Source organism: Taurulus bubalis, assembly GCF_910589615.1.
Source record: "Taurulus bubalis genome assembly, chromosome: 5".
NCBI lineage: Eukaryota > Metazoa > Chordata > Actinopteri > Perciformes > Cottidae > Taurulus > Taurulus bubalis.
In genome coordinates this window covers 19,586,129-19,603,416 of record NC_136593.1, presented here as the reverse complement: position 1 = coordinate 19,603,416, position 17,288 = coordinate 19,586,129, and positions in this window count along the sequence as shown.

Sequence of the window (17,288 nt, the reverse complement as noted above, 5' to 3'; positions counted from 1 at the left end):
AAGCAAAAACGTCTTTTCCGACTGACACATCTGCACCAGATTGGCACCGAATAAATAAAGGTTTTAGTTTATTCCTATAGAAAGTCCTTTATGTTTCCACGGCTCATTATATGAAACATTTTAACATGCATAAAGCACCACTCATAGTTTCCAAACATAAAAAAAACTACTTTTGGGCATAATTTACAATAATACTGTCTGCAAATAATGAAGCTGCAGCTTTCTCCAGTTTAGCGCTTGAATTATTACTGAAAGACTCATTATGATAATAAGACACATTTTTTCAGTTAGAATATTTTAGAGATAAGTAGCCTATCTTCAAGATTAAATATGCATGGCATGAGTTATGACAACAACTGAGAGACTGCTTTCTTTCCGGCCGTCATAACCGTTTCAGTGTTTTGTACTAAATATTGGCTCAACAGGCTCTTTAGCGGCTAAATGTTCACTAGCTAGTTACTAACTTAGTCTGTCAGTTCTTCGGAGCTCTGTCAGGTGCTGTACACTAGGTTTATTTTATGAAACTGGTGCCAGCTTCTGCTGAATGACAGAGGCGAGAATACATTTTATAAAACAGTTAAAATGCTTCGCAGGTGAGTAATTTGACTCATTGTGGCAGTAAGAATTTTGACAAGTGCAATTTTAACACCTATCATCAATAAAGAAAGCCCATTGTTGGAAAGATGCAGAGAGAAATAGAGTGAATAACGAGGCACTGTTCATATCCAACATCCACAGTGTGATACTTTTTGAAGGCAAACCCTCTCAGAAAAGAGATTTTCCTCCCTTGAAAAATGTATGTTTCCCAGCTCTTTGATTTTCAGCTCGTGGAGCATGAATCCAGAGACCCCGGTGAAACTGAATGTGTCCTCTCTGGAAGAAGAACCAACAGTGGACTTCTGCAGCCCAATGACAGACTCGTATCGTTTGAAACATTCAGATGGACCTGCGGCCCGCAGACCTCATCTTCTGATATGAGGACAATGATAATCATGAAACCTTAGGGCTCCAAACAGCAGCTCAATATCTCTTTCTGGGAAGCGTTAACTCTTGAATTATACGTGTTGTGTTACAGCAGGATTTGTTTGCCCTTCTTAAGCTATAAAGTGAAGCTCTGTTACATTCCAGTAAGCAATTTGAGTAGCAAGACTGATACACTTCCGGTTGAGCTTCAAGACGATGATGGGGACAGACGACATTGTGACGTCCGCTTTTTTGGTCCACAGGTAGTTGTATTTGCTTTTGCCGAGGCTGTTACAAGCTGGAGGTAGATTGCATTTTAATTACACATTTTGTTGTTGGCTTATGCAAGAGAGAAGCAGACAGGCAGATGAACACAAACTCCCTGTGCTCTGTAAATAACATATCAGCAGCCAGATTCACAAATCGCTCGAGGCATCTTTGAATTAACAAGAGGAACTGGCTGGACTGCCGAGTGTGGAGGCCTGTTGCTTTGTCTAGACTAAACAAAAAATCACTGTTTACTGTCTTATACCTCAGTTGAAGACCGAATTGTGAGCATCGGTGATGGATGTGGCAGAGAGCTTGAAGTGTCAGGACAGCTTTCAAACAGTTGAATAAAGTCAGTGAAAGCACAGTTGGATATCTAAATGAGGATTGACCTCGAGGAAGATTCAACATTATAACCTTCAGGATTTATTGCAGCGCTGTTGTGTAAGACAATGAAACTTTTTGTTTTCAGCAAGGTGTGCCTATTAAACTAGCAACTGTATGTTCATCTCTCCATTATTTGTTTCTTTGGGATATCTGTGCTGGTTGGTAAGAAGGAAACAGTGATGTGTAGTTAATGAAAAAGTAGCTGCAGCAGCTGGGAATATTACAGGGCTATTTCATCACTTTTACATACTGTATATTCAGAAAAGCACGCCCTGCGCTGAACTCTCTGTTGATATTGTTAAAGCCCTTGTGTCTGAGTCACATTTTCTAAATTTAAACTCCAGTGTTTTCAAGTTGAGTTCCGAAGAATCCTTTTGAGAAACTGAGGCTAATCTGAAAAGAGGCAACATGCATTGTATGGAGCTTTAACAGCAAATGGACACACACAGAATCGTTGTTTAAAGCATCTTTATAATGTTGTATTTATTTATTCATTCATTCATTGACACTTGGGGGCATGGGGACAAGCTACATTAGCCTCCATGTATGCTATACATAGCTGTAACAGCTGATTGCTGCTGGAAATGAGGTTGATGAGAGCGGTGAGTCTGAACCGGAACATTAAACCAAAACGACCAGCTGAAAAAGACTGAAACGCTCCTCAGAGCTCAGTAAGAGCAAGATGATGACTCTCTTTGGAGCGAAGTAGTCATTGATCTGTTGTTATTATTATTAATAATAATAATAATAATAATAATAATAGATAATACAATGATTAGTGCAGCTTTAAATCATGTTTACAGTATACATTTATTCAGGTTGCTAAATCCGATAGCTCCGCAGACTAACTGTGACTGTCACTTTTAAATGCTCTCCTTATTGTAGTAAAACAAAACTGATGCCAGGAAGGAAACTTGCATGCCCATCCACTACTAAATTACATCTTCAGATCCTCAAATGCGTTATGGTCTGTAAAAATGTTAGGAATTGGGACTTTTTCATAAGCCAGAGCTATGTATACACGCTCCTCTCAGAATAACACCAGATGAGTCATGGATCAAACACACGCATTTAGACAAATCCTACTGAATAACTAACTGTTGTCTTCTTTGCTTAAATCGAGTACAACAGAAACAGCGTCTGAAACATAGATTAGGAGGCATGATGGGGGATTTTTATATATTGGCTGCGGCTGCTGAGCGCCCAGCTACTCATCCTTTTGTGATGATTGACAGGAGGGTTTTCAGTGGGAGATATGAGGTGAGACTGTGTGAAGCAAGGTGTCAGTGGAGCTGGAAGATTAAGTCCAACGCAGCACCCACAGAAAAATGCAGCTGGACTGTCTGCCTGTCCTGCTGTGTAGTTAAATAGGTGATGATCATCACGAAATGATGTGAAACCCATCTGGTGTCATCTAAGTTAAAGCCAGTTGACTTAACTTAACTTAAATTTGTTTAAAGATATATATAAGACAGGACATGTTTCGTATTTGTATGTTGACATGTTTTTGACAATACACTTTTCCTCGACCTGCCTCCTCTAGTTTGGCTTTCGTTCATGATTTGTACCCAAAATGCCTTTTAGCAACCACTAGAGAACAGCTTGTTGTATTGTATTTGTTAGATTACATTTGCAGGTGGAAAGACTGTATGGTGACAGTGAATTGAGCATTTCTGGTTGTTACAGATAACATTCTGGTCCTCTGAGTCTCTGGTGGGAGAATTGTTTCATCTGTCTCGACAACAATATCTGTGATTCACTACGTCTGACAACATTTGACATTTTCTGCTGATGTTTAATCTATGTTTTTTTTTCTATTGTCAGATTCTATTGTGCCTCAGCTATAAGAATATGTGGACCTGACAACATGTCATGTACATTTGGCCAGCTACATAGCACAGTAAAAAAGTCTCCACCAAGCTGCTTACTGAGCTACGTTACCATGGAGCCCACACTGTCACTAACTGCACTCCCTGAACATTTTGTGAAAAACTAAAAAGGGATTTCAGAGAGAAGAAGGGTCAACAATATGTTGTTAAGTACATACATGGGATGTCAAACTGATTCAGATAGAAGATGGGAGCTAAAGCCTCCGGATTCACCGCATCACCGAGACAGAGGACATGAAATTAAGGAACAACAACGTTCCTACAAAAGGAGACTCTGTCTTTATTCCTTCTTACAATCATTATAATAATAATAATAATTCAAACTTGTATAGCGCTTTTCTAAGTACACAAAGACGCTTCATATTGGGGACAAAAGACAGAGATAAATGGAACAAAACAAAAATGGAAAGACAAAGCAAACAAAAACAAACAAACAGAACATTTTTGGTAACAAAAAAAGCTTTTGCATTAAAGTGAAAGCAATGAATGTATACATTCAGTCTGCAGTAGGACAGGAGTGAGTTCTAAAACACGTAAATGAGTTGGCCTTTTTGCACATCCATTACATCGTTTAGATGGATTTTATTATAGATTTTTTGGTATAGATGCTGTAATAGGGTCTATGGTTAACACAAGCTTAAGAGATATTCAAGGCTATGTTCTAGGACATGAAATACATCATCAAATACCCCTCTCTTTTGGAGGTTTTTAAGAGTCTTTAAAAAAGAAGGTTGCTAACAAGTGGCTAAATGAGACCACAAAAAAAGTAATCATGTTGACCAGCTCGGCTTCACAGCTTCGTTCTGTATACTCACGTTCGTTTATAGCCTTAGCCACACAAAAAAAGAATGGTTTCTGTTGTAAAGATTATCTTGCTGAGCAAAACGTGTAAGCATCATAAACCCGTGTTTGCCACAGAGCTTTTTCTCAGCAATAATCCAATGCCATTTCTGTAAATTGACTTCAAAAAACATGTACAGCCGGGTTGATGTCATTTTTCTGTCCCTATATTTCATGAATTTAGCTAGCTAACAAACTAGTTATGGAGGAAGATGATGTCCCTATTCATAATTAATTCTTTAACTGTTTCTATAACAGCCTTTAATGGGCACCCTGATGATGTCACCAAGGGGAATTCTCATCAAGGTTATCTCAGCTTGGACTTGGATGCTAGCAGAGAGCCTGCATTATGAACTAGAAGCATGGAGTTTTGAATATGTGTTGTTTTTTTTATCATATATGGATTGTCTAATAATGATTAATTTGCATGTGGTAAGTCAGGATACTTCTGGTCTCAGTGAATTGATTTTGATGATTATGTTGAAGTTCTCTGCTGCAAACTCCACAGTAACATGAACGTCCCTTCAGACACTCATGGACAGCTGTAGTGTGTAATAATCAGATAAAATACCAGGGCCTGACTCTATTAGGAAGAAGACATAGCTATTTTTACTGTACGCTGAATTATACTTATTTAGATGGCAGGGGTGTGTTGTGCTGTCCTCCCCCACTGTCTTTGCCATGTTGTAATTGTTATGCAAATTTCCATTGCAAGGATTGAGGAGCTTTAGGTTTTCATTAGTTTTGGAGATGAGTGCTAATTTTTGTTTAAAGGGTGGAAGCCTTGTATGTCTAATCTTGTGTATAGATGAATCATAAATGCTTTTTACAGAGACGTGGGCAAGCACTGTTGCTTCCAGAGAGCAGAAAGAGCATCTACAATATGTACATTGTCCTTTCTCGAAGCTTTGATGATGCAGCTAGCTGTTGTTGTGAGGTCAAAGGTCAACCCACCTTCATTGTCAAAGAATGTAAAGAATTTGTAAAAGAAAGAGTTGATGTCCATGTTTGGTTATTGGTTGCACGTTGCTGTTGTCCGGGTTGACATCACTATAGCCAGAGAAGAAACACAAACAATCCAGAGCCCTTTGACCGGTCATTGTCTTTATCTTCCCGTTCGTGCTGCCTGTCTCCATCGATCAGCTGTTTCCATGACTCCCGCTGACGTCTCTTGCTCCCGCTGCATTGGCTGAGGCACCTAATGCTTGACAGACAGTCTTTTTAATTATACTCTGTTTTGTGACAATATTCTCTCCAAGTGGACTCGTTGGTAAACTCTCAGTTTGAAACAGCTTCGGCTAAATCATTCATAATAAGCCTGAATTTTCACACAGTTTACTTCCTTAACTTTGTTTTTAGCTCCCTGTAACCATTGCCTTATGTTTGTGAGTAATAAGTGTTTTCTTTTTTATAATAATTGTTATTTTTTCCCTTCACAAGCACAGAGGATATGAAATCAGCATTTGGTCCAAATTAAAACAATAAACACTGTGATCTTGTGTTTCTACTATACAGCTAAATTAATATACTATAAAAAATGCATTGGAGGATGGTAAACTGAGATAGGCTGAAAGAAAGTTTTAAGAATTTCGAATAATTAGCTATTTTAATTTGTGATTTTTGTATTTGGCCTTGATGAAATCACAAATTAGCAGTCGGGAATGGAATACAACTCCCCCTCAGAAATGCTTCAGTCCGCCTTGTGCAGCTGTCACACAACATCCTGCACTGCGTGTAGTGGAGACCGAACCTTTTCATCAAGAAGAAAACCCTCCAGAGCATCGCTGTGGTGTTCCCGGAAACCACTTTTGCCGTTTGTATTGGAGCATTATCCTCTGAAAGATGGGACCAGCATAAGGGAAGTGTTTGCACTCCGGGGTGCTACTGGTTGTGTAAAATGGCCTCATATTCCTCGGCTGATATACAACTAGGCAGTGTAATTATGAGACAAAATGACTCACTAGATGGATCCCCTTATCGTTACAGATTCACTACCATGTTTAACCATTGGCAATCGTTGTAACTCCAACTGTAAATCTTTATGGTTGTGGGAACAAAACAAACAAACATAAGTAATTGACACTCAACTTAATCACCGCCCTGCAATGACTCACTTGATTCTACTTAGTACTAAAATAATTTGGGATCGCCCAATTGGGAAATCCGCTTGTTTGCTGTCTTACTGAGAGTTGCATGACAATATAAATATGCAGTTTCATGTGTTTAGCCGCGAGCTTCGCTGACAAAGGAAAACAAGCTTTTCTCCATCAAAAGAAAAGACGAAATAAGACCGAAAACACTTCTAAATACTTACAAGCGACTTTAATCCATATTTTCACATTATCAATGGATCACACGACTCCTTGTTAGTGACAGCAGTCACTTTTAGTGATGAACTCACAGATAATTAGATTATCACACAACTCTGCAGCTCCCCTCAGCTCACCTGAGCTTAATAGGCAGAATTACATTTCCAGGCAACAGCTTGGGTCCATGTTTGCTGTCAGATGACTTTTTTTAAATGATGCAGCGGGTGGACTTTGGGTCAGACCTGAGGGTGCAGTTAGACTTAAATCATATTCAGCAGGGCTAACGCTAGCCAGCGAATGATTTATACTATTATTGTCAGGAGGTGGTGCCAATTACCAAAATTTGAAATGCCTCTAAAAATCTGGATCTTACTGGTACTTTAAAAATTAGAATGGCAATGACCCTATATATCATTTGCACTGCAACAGGAAATACATTGGGACACATTGTTTTAATATCTCTTAATAACTCACTGCAGATTATGCCACGAATATATATCCAAAATCTGAAGTCCTGACCGGAAAACAGTGTGACAGACATTTACAACTATGAAATGGTTTATAGAATCCCTAAACTCAGATTTGTTTTGGTTCACTGTCACTGTTCCCACAGTGTCATGTCAGCCACAGCAGGCAGCTGCTTTCAGATTTAAAACTGTAAGCCTCACTGTAAACTACCTGCTCAGCAGGAAAGAGCAGATAAACAAAGTTAGAGACTCGACTGCTGAACATAGTGCAGCTTTTAGCAGCTAAAGAGCCTGACATTGCCCTCGGAGTTGGTAGTGACCAAAAACAGAGCAAAAAGGAATGCTGGACTTACGTTACTAAACACACCACAACGACTTTGTTATTTATGGGTAAATTTGTAAGGAGCTTGCCGCTTGAAACTTGAGCTTGAAACTGCACAGCACCTTTTAAGTCTTCATTGTGTCAAAGACCTACAAAAACACAGTTTTGTGAATTGTATCTTAACACCAGTTTAGCAATTGATGTAAAAGCAGTTACTGTGTCATTGCATATTTACTGTAAAGGAATTGCAGTCCAAAAATTATGTAGACATACCTATATTATGTTCAAGTAATTCCGTGTAAGACTTGAACCATACTCAAAATCTGCCACAGTCACGACATCAACCAAACAGGAGAACATTTTCAGCCGGAAGAACTAAACGCTGAATAACAAAACACATTTACAGTCATTTCGAGACATAAATTCATATTATTTGAAGGACTCGTTAGCATAACATGGGAAAGAAAGGGGCTGTTGTGAATGCCTTATGTAATAGTCACCCAGCACTGCCACTCCACAGATGGTCCAGGAGAGGTAGGCAGTTGTTCCAGCACATCTATTTCCACATAACAACGAGTAAGAGCTCTCATACCTCTCTGCAGGTCCAAACTCTGACAGAAGGCTGATGCACTTGACGAGCAGAGGAGAGGCCAGATACCATGATTAAAAATGGATGCTGATGCAAGAGAGAATGTCAGCATGATGCTACTATAACACACTTGTATGAAAAAAATATTTCTGTCACAGGATGTGGCGCTCATTTGTGGGTTATTGATTATGGTGAGTGAGCAGAGTGTGCTAAGAGACAGGCTGGTCCCCGGAGAGGATTTGCATGATTGATGCTTTCTTTACGAGGCTCGTATCCTATGCTTGTCAAATAGTCAACTCAGCTGGAAAAAAAAAGGACACATAGTATACCTGATGATAAATGGGAACTTGTTGAGATGTGATCTCTAAAATATTGAATACCGGTGGACCTACATAAAGTATATGACAGCATGAATAGGAAATAGTGCCTCATTATCAAATTTTTCCATGTGTGAGATTTGAGGAGAGGACAGCTTCCATGCATGAGAAATACAGCTGGCGCTGGCAGTTTGTGTATGCAGATCTCACACTCTCACACAAACTTGTTCTGATTAGACATCGGCAAATGTGGTGCAATGCTGACTCAGACGGACATTATACGCATTTCTAGAGACATTTCATATTTGCAGTACTGGCCTCAAACATGCAGAAATGACAAGACTGTGCCACAGAAAAAAACTTGCACACATTCAGCAGAGAGGAATAACTCAGATCCTAACTTTAAGTTCAAATAGTAATCGGAGAGAATAAAATACAAAATATTTTTAAATTTATAATTAAGCAATGGTACAATTAAGTAAAAGCAGAGTTAGAAAACTTTACTTCAAGCAACTATAATGAATATTGCTCACTGAACTGGCTCCCTGACTCATTCCGGATTGACTACAAAGTCCCAGTGCTCACCTATAAATGCATCAATGGACATGCACCCCCCTACCTACAAGAACTTATCACTCCCCTAACCTCCACCCGCACCCTCAGATCCACAGGCCGCTCGCTCCATGGCGCCACGCTTGTGGAACGGTCTCCCTGACCACTTAAGGGCAACTCAGACACTGAACTCTTTTAAGACTGGCCTAAAAACCTTTTTATTCAGGAAGGCATTTTTTACCTTGAGTTAATTTATTGTCAGCTATTACATTTTTTTTTATTATGGGTTGCTTTAACTATGTTTTAATTGGTTTTATTTGTTTTTATTATATGTGTGGCACTCTGAGATTCTTTTGAAGGAAGAGTGCGATAAAAATGAAATGCATTATTATTATTATTATTGTTCGTATATAAATGGATGGAATGACTACAGTATGTGTAACGTGAAAGAGGTAACCACAGACACGTATCATGTGACTCTGAAGTTCCCTGCAGCTTATGGAGATGTATACTGTGTTTCAACTTGTTATGGTTTTATGCCTCACAGGATTATTTTGTTTTGCTTTTTTCCTGTTGTTTATTGTACTCATTCACTCTATGTATATTTTTCTATTATCGCACAATATTTGTCATTGTACTTGTCACAGCTCACAAAAAGCAGAATAGAACCCAAATGCATGACTCAGCAGGCAAATGGTAGAAGTCCAAGATCCTTTACTGACAACAAAATAAAAAGATACAAAATCCAGGCAGGCAACAATGTTGCTAAAAATGGGCTAGACAAGGGCTAAATCCAAAATAACCAGGCTTGGTCACGCAACAGGATCAGAATAAAAGAAAGCAGTCGATCAGAACACTGGAGAGCTATGGCAGCCTCAAAGACAATCTGTCAGAAAACGCAAAGGAAGTGAACCCGTACATATGCACTAGGGAGCTGATGAGGGAACGAGAGCAGGTGAGTGGAGTAGAGCAGGTGAGGGGATTGTATTGGTAGAAGGCAGGAGGGAGAGGCTGGGTCTGAAACCACAGCAGAGTTAGAACAATGATAAACAAATGACAAGACAGAATGCATACACACCAAAATCATCACATTACTTACGACAAAGCAACTAGTCAAATGAATGTGCTGGAGAGAGACGTGACTAATAGGCCTATGCAAGAAAGTAAAAAAGCATGACATGAAAACACTCTAAACGTTGTACATAAACCTGTAATAACTCATTATTGTGATCATTCTCTGTAGGTGACTTTCACATCATACCATTGTTGTCACGTTGTCATTTACAGTGTCATTATGAAAAATATAAGTACAGTATTTACAACATTTTGATTTATTGTGCTGTAAAATTATATTCAGTGTATGTTGATTTGCATATTTGATCCGCATATTACCAAATCCAGATTCCTGAGCCCATCACACCATGTTTAAAGAAGTCATTTCCAAGAGGCTAAATCCCATCAACCCAAGCCAGTCTAATAGCTTCACACATGCACCCTGCTGCCACTGATTAACTGCTATGATAATATGATTACTGGAGGAAATTGGGCTCTCTATCACACCATCAGTTCCCTATAAGAGAAAGGGCGTAGAGTGAAAAGACAATTCCATCAAAGTAACCAAAGAGGCACAATAGCTGAGAACTGCCATTACCAAGTGTGACAATTATACGGATGGGCCAAATATGTGCAGGCTCGCCTCCCATTGTGTTCCAGTGTTATCCCCCTGTGCACCCCTAGGCACAAATTAGTGACACGGGTGTCCAAAAAGATGGATTTATCATCTTCATTTTGCTATGTAGGGAGAAGAAATACAATAGAAGACTCAAGGAAGAGGACTCACACAAAGCCCGCCATAATTGAGCTCTGCCTTCGGCTGCTGGTAACAGACTATTGTCCCACTGGAGGCTATTCTCTGTGACTCACTCCGATATTGATGGTCAAACAAAGCACATAGACGTTTAGCTTCGCAAAAATAACTAGTGGGACGGTGAATGGCTAAATGTTTAAAGCAGTGGATATTTATGGATGTTGTTTGGCTTGATACTCAACTCTCGCACATAGCTGCTACCAGCTCTGTGTCTGTTCAGACACCGGAGGAATATTGAGAGGAATATTGATGGCAGTGTATTTTGAAGAAAACAATATGTGCAGTTGGAGCCAAAGGGCATAACGATTCAATGAAAACGAATGAAAAGAATTAGCTTTAGCGTGAGGGGAGAGGTTGAACTTTCCTTGACCCCGAAGATGGATATAATGAGTCTGGGCAGGCCGAGTCTGAGGAGAATCTACATTTTCTTTAAGTTGACCCATTCATTATCCTGTGGCCTTGTTTTTACTGACAAACTAGAACTTTGACACTCTGTTTCATAATAATGATAATAAGCAGGAGCTCTCTTTTTTCTTCTTCTCTGTTCTGCCTCCAGGATAAGACAACCAAATGAGATGAAAAGATGAGCGCCTTCAGCCGAAGTCGAGGTGGTCCGAGAACAGAAGTCTCTAAACATCGTCCGCTTTGGGCGAGGTATCATTAATGCAATATGTTGCGAAGGCTCTGATGTATTCTGTGAACATCTTTCTCAATATTTATTTGCTTCGGGGGAAATTTACATACTGCGTCCCCTTGCATTCCACTCCTTCAGCTTCCACTTATACACAGGACGGCACTGCTCAGGTCAGCCTCCGTCTGGTAGCACTGCAGCAATTGATTAACCTTCCAAGACTTCTTATTCCAACCTGGACAAGGACATATGCTTATATTTATCCAGCAAGAAATTCATCTTTGACAGTTTAGGGTTGTGACACTGCAGTGAACTCCATTTAATCAGGTTCATCTTGATCCTACTAAGTAGAAGCTACTTTTTCTTCTGAATGATTTACAACCGGGTCTCAAGGAGGTCCGAGAAACCTGCTACAGAGATTTTCAGTCCATTCCAAAGTGATGAAACGGGGGATCCATCGCTGTATCTGTATATACTGTAGACGGACAAAAAACAGTTCTCTTTTTAATGTTGCTTTCTTTGTAGGACAGCTGTAATGCCTCTTTGAATAGTACATGAAGCCCCTAATGGAGAGGATGAGACTCTAATTTAGACCAGATTCAATAAATGTTTTGCTTGGGTCAATGAATTATTCAAATAATACGCAATTTCACTAAACCTCATGTGGACTTTGTCATGCTTATTGCTTGCAGTACATCTTAATAGACATTGAGTTCTGGGCAGTGAGCAGACACAGGTTTTTCACCTTCTTGTACTGGAAACCGTTTTTAGAAACGTTATCACAGCTTGGTTTGGAACTCTAGTCTAGTCCACAGTGAAATACAATATGCAGACAGCTCTGCAGGTTGTGTGAGTCAGAGTGTGCCAATCCCATAATTTTTGAGAACATGGTGATCAGACTGGCTGAGAAAAAAAAATCAGCAAAACCATTTCCACCCAAGACGTGAGAAGCTCTGCACAGGAAAGCATGTCAGCTCACCAACTACATGTCAGTCCCGCACATTAAATATCGATGGTAATACTCACACGATTGTGTATCTTATCGTTTCATCTTACCTTGCTCTTGTAAATCCCAGGGTCACTAGTAGTGTATTAACTTAACTATGGCATCCTTGTTGTTAGCACAGAACAGCCATCTATTTGAAATATGATTAATTAATAACAATTTAGCTGAGTAGAAGGTAAATAGCTATCAGCCCTTCGGCACAGCTGGAGTTTTGTTTTTTATTGTTGGATCCGCTTCTTATGCAGTTTAAAAAAAGTAAATGCATAATAACATGCAGGTGAAGGTGCCCTCCTGGAAATAAGATATGATACAAATCTTCAATTACTTGAATTCCATCATTTCAAATTGTGAGTTCAAAGGTGCAATGTGAAGGATGTAGCCCCATGCTCCAAAGAAATTGGGGTCAGCATTTCATCTCTACTGCTGGGTCCATACAATCTTTACTTGCAGTCACCAAACCCCCCGGCTCTGGGGTTTGTACTAGCTGATTGTGAGTTCATGGTCTCCGTTGCTACGCAATACAGCATGATGTTCATTTCGTAAATGAACATCATTTAGAGTCAAATAGACGATAAAGCAGGTTTTGCTTTAGGGCGTGGCTACTTTGGGATTGACAGGTCGCTACCACTGTGTTGTACGCTCTGTGTGTTATTCGTGTTTTTGCTTTACACCTTGAACCCTTTCACAGTGTGTTTTAAGAGTGTCATTCGGTTGTTATTAGCTCCACTCTGTCGTGTCACTTCTGGTTGCAAAAAGCCAAATGCCGATAGCAAACATTTACTTGAAGCTTCAAAACGGCAGTTTACAAATCAATGGGTGATGTTGAGTTATTTCACAGGATAAATAAAACCTCTACTGATGGTGCTAGGAAAGGCCAGGGGGTCATCACCGTCATATGTCTCATCCTCTGGGGGCAATGGGTATCTGCACCAAATGCCATAATGATCCATTCAGTGGTAGTTGTCAAATTAAAGAAAAATTAAAGAAAGTCAGCACTTCATTGTCATTGTTTTATTTCAACTCGTGTTTCTCTAGCTGAGTGTACTGTCATGTTGTCCGACTGTTTTTTACAATACACTATACATGATAACATGGAAATACGTTTCTATTGTAAATGTTCAGATTAATCCTAGCTAGGATGCATTCATCATATTATTTTGTCATTACTGTTTTTCAGGTCGCATCCGAGACCACTTTAATGAACAGTTCCCACTTCAGTGATTTACTACACTCTGCACCCTAGCACAGAAGTGTGAATGGAACTGATGGACTCTCTTCTCTGCTGTCCTGTTGACAATTTACTAGTACCTAGGGACAACTGAGAAGCCTACCACAGCTTGATGGAGATTAATGGAGGCAGGAAATCATTAATGCCCTCCTTCCATTCTCGATCAGTACATAGCTGAAAGGTCCACACCAAGTGTTAAGAAGTATAGGGGGCAATCCAATCTTATATTTAATTATTTTTGATTTGCAATGAAAAAGAAGAGATGAGTTGAAAACTGCTGAAGGAGCTCGGCACATTTTTCCCAAAGTATGATGTATACTCACAGGCGCTTGTAAAATAAATTAATGACCACTAGGAAGATATCATTTAATCAAATTTTGGAGCAGACTGAATTTGCTTGAGTTTACATTTTTTTCTCAATTCTTTTCAGTGGTGGACAAAGTTTGTTTGAAATAGAAACGCCTTTCACACTCTTCACACTAGTCTTTTTCCTTCACCTTCTTCAAATCTATTCACAGTCCCCCCAGATAAAAACATCAGTCGTACGTCTTGACCTCACACTCTACCTCCTGGGTAAAATAAGTCAGACATGATGCTGTAAAATCAATAGCTTTTAACATCACTATATTTCAAGCGTAGGTACTGGACCGATATCAGCTGGACGGAGAGTCCTTTCTGCTGACAACATTGGCTGGGGAGAAAAAAGTTAGATTTTCCTTCTCCCTGTAAAAAAAGAGAAAAAAGAATATGAGTAAATTATTAATGGCTTGTATTACAGATACAGGCCAGAACTCTCAAGGGACTGAAGTTTTTCTTCCTGATACAGAACTGGCATCGGCCTAACAACTCTCATCTCCTGCAGCTTGCAGGGCTCTATTCAGCAGAGTTACACATGACTACTCAGAGGCCAAGGCTGCTGATGGATGGCTCAAATCTACTCTGTCAGGTTATAGGCAACATAACTGCAAGTCACTTGCATAGCGCTGTTATTGCACAGAATCATAACAAACAGGTCAACACTAAAGGTCAAAAGGCGTTTCAGGATCAGTCAAACAAGTATAATGTTCTATTTACCAATTCCGATCAGGTCAATACTGTACATGCAAATCCGGACTTCTAATAAACAACTTCTGTTCTTTCAAACCATTTGTTATGTTAATATAAAGCGCAACAGTTCTTTGAAAATATTGGTGAGCATTTTATGGGGTATTCCACAGGGTTACTTACTTGGTCCACTCCTTTTTTCGTTATATGCTTCCGTTTGGATGCGAAAGATTGACAAAAGACCTGAGTAATTTCATATGAATTTTATATTCCGAAGTCAAACTTTGTTTACTTCATGTGCCACTGAGCGACTTTCATAGGAATGAACGAGGCCCCACGTCCAACGCTGTATCCAGTTCTCATTTATACATCCACAGTATGGATACGTTATCAAGAGACAATGTACTGTGTTCCATTATGCCTCAGTATATGAGCTGATAAATGTTATAATAACATGATATAAGATTGGTGCATAGACTCGCCTGATCCAGAATTTTAGGCTTTTTTTATTCTAATATTGGAACAATCTTAAATCTTTGCTGCTGAATGAGACACAATTCTAAGATGGAGCATGAGGTACACATTTTCCCAAAAATAATTAGAAAAAGGTGTTTCTTCTGCAATTATAATAATAACTCAAAGCAAAGAAACAGATCAATGACCACCAGAAAGTATTGAGTTGAAAATGTAGCATTCTACGAAGACTTAAAACTCTGACGTACCAAAGCCAACTGTCTCTCCCTTTACACTCAAAGCTGCTGCCTGTTTGTTTAATATATCTTTATATAATTTGATGTGAAGCACTTTGAGCCACATAATGAGAGGCGCTTTTAAATAAAATGTATGCAAAGTGCAACAATTAAATGTGAAAATAGTGCTCGAAACTATAAATATGCTGCAACTGGGAGGAACAGCTGTGACCACATACTTAGACAAACATTAACCTTGTTAAGTGTAATTTTTGTTGAAAACCTCTCAGCACATGGGAAGTAATGCATTGAAATATTGCAAGACATGTGGAGAGCAGGGAGAGCTGGATGCACCAATTATGGTTGAACATTGGACAAAAACTATTTTCCTCGCCATGTCTACCTTGAACAGCCTCTACAAAAAAAAAATAAAGGGCCAAAGGCTGTGCAGTTTAATCATGTTGAATGATTTCTGTGAGTCTCGTAAATTCGGTCAGTCGTTTGAGTCCGAAAGTGCAAGATTGCAAAATTTAACAGTAATGTCACCGTGGCACTTTGCTGCACAGGATAGATGAATTGTGAAAGAAAAGAGACTCCGACAGTATTCAGGCTGGGTTTCTAGTGTACACTTGAGGTTAATACCACCAGGGCAAAAAAAGCTGAATGTGTCACAAAAAAAGACCTCTATTTCTCATGATATGATATGACGAGTCTTGCTTCACTGGTTCCATATAGTTTTTTTACAAGACGTCTGTTATGCCAGATCTTACTGGAACAGAATCCAAGAGCTCCCATTTCGGCCCCAGTGCTTATTTGTGAGGGTCTGCCATCATCACTTAGCAATGGAAATAATTAGCTTTAAAAAAAGACTTGTTCAGATGGCCAATCTCACAGATTGCTTTCCCTTTTTCCAAACTTGACACAGCACTCGAGCACTGCTGATTCGTGTTCCCTCTAATGAGGCCGGCCATATAAAACGTGCAAGATACAGACATAAACCGCAAATGCCCCCTGCACCAAGATGAACCAGCATCAACTGTCGTATCTCTGTAATAGTTTGAAGTCCACACAAACAATCACAACGAAAGATGGGACGAGAAAGTTAATGTTAATGTATATGAGACACATTGCAAAAGGCCTATGCTGTGGGACATGATGGTAAACCCTGCACAGGAGAAAAGCTGTAAAGCTTGAGGTGGTCACACAGCTGACAGCAGCACTCTTCACAGGTTCTGCACACTTTTTATAGCCCGGATAATACAACAGGGAACAAGAGAAATGGAGAGAGGGTGGGGGGGGCGGAGGGCATCATGGCTGCCTTGGTTCTGTGGATCCTGTGGCCTCACACGCAAACACACACACACACACATTTTGACAACGTAAGCTGGGCTCACTCTCTCTATATACAAAGGCCCCACCACGCGGGGATTAACTTTTGTACTTGGCTGCATGAAAAAAGAGAAAACTTTATGATGTTTATTTCCCTCGGGTTTTATTTGACTCCGGTTTTGTTGTGGGTGAGTGTACTCACTGTGTGTGACGTCTGTTTACAGGCACTGGGAGTTGCTACTGTATGTTGGTGAGATGTTTGTTTGCTTTATTTGTGATTGACAGATTGCTTGTCTACGCTGGCTGTTTCTTCAACTCATTTCACTGAAGATGCAGTCATTTGCTCCTCTGCACACGGCTGAAGGCAGAATATATGAAAGAGGGCAAAAGAGAGGAAAACACGCCTGCTACGTCTGTTGGGCTGTTCTGGTCTGCTTTTAATATCTTATGTGGCATCCAGAGAGAGTATTGGTTGTTTTTCAGAGATAGGGGGAAAGACCTGGGTCATTCATGTTGCAATGCTACGGCAAAAATGATGCACACATAAAGAGTGTTGCACCCATGTTGCCTGGACCATCTTCAGGATCTGATC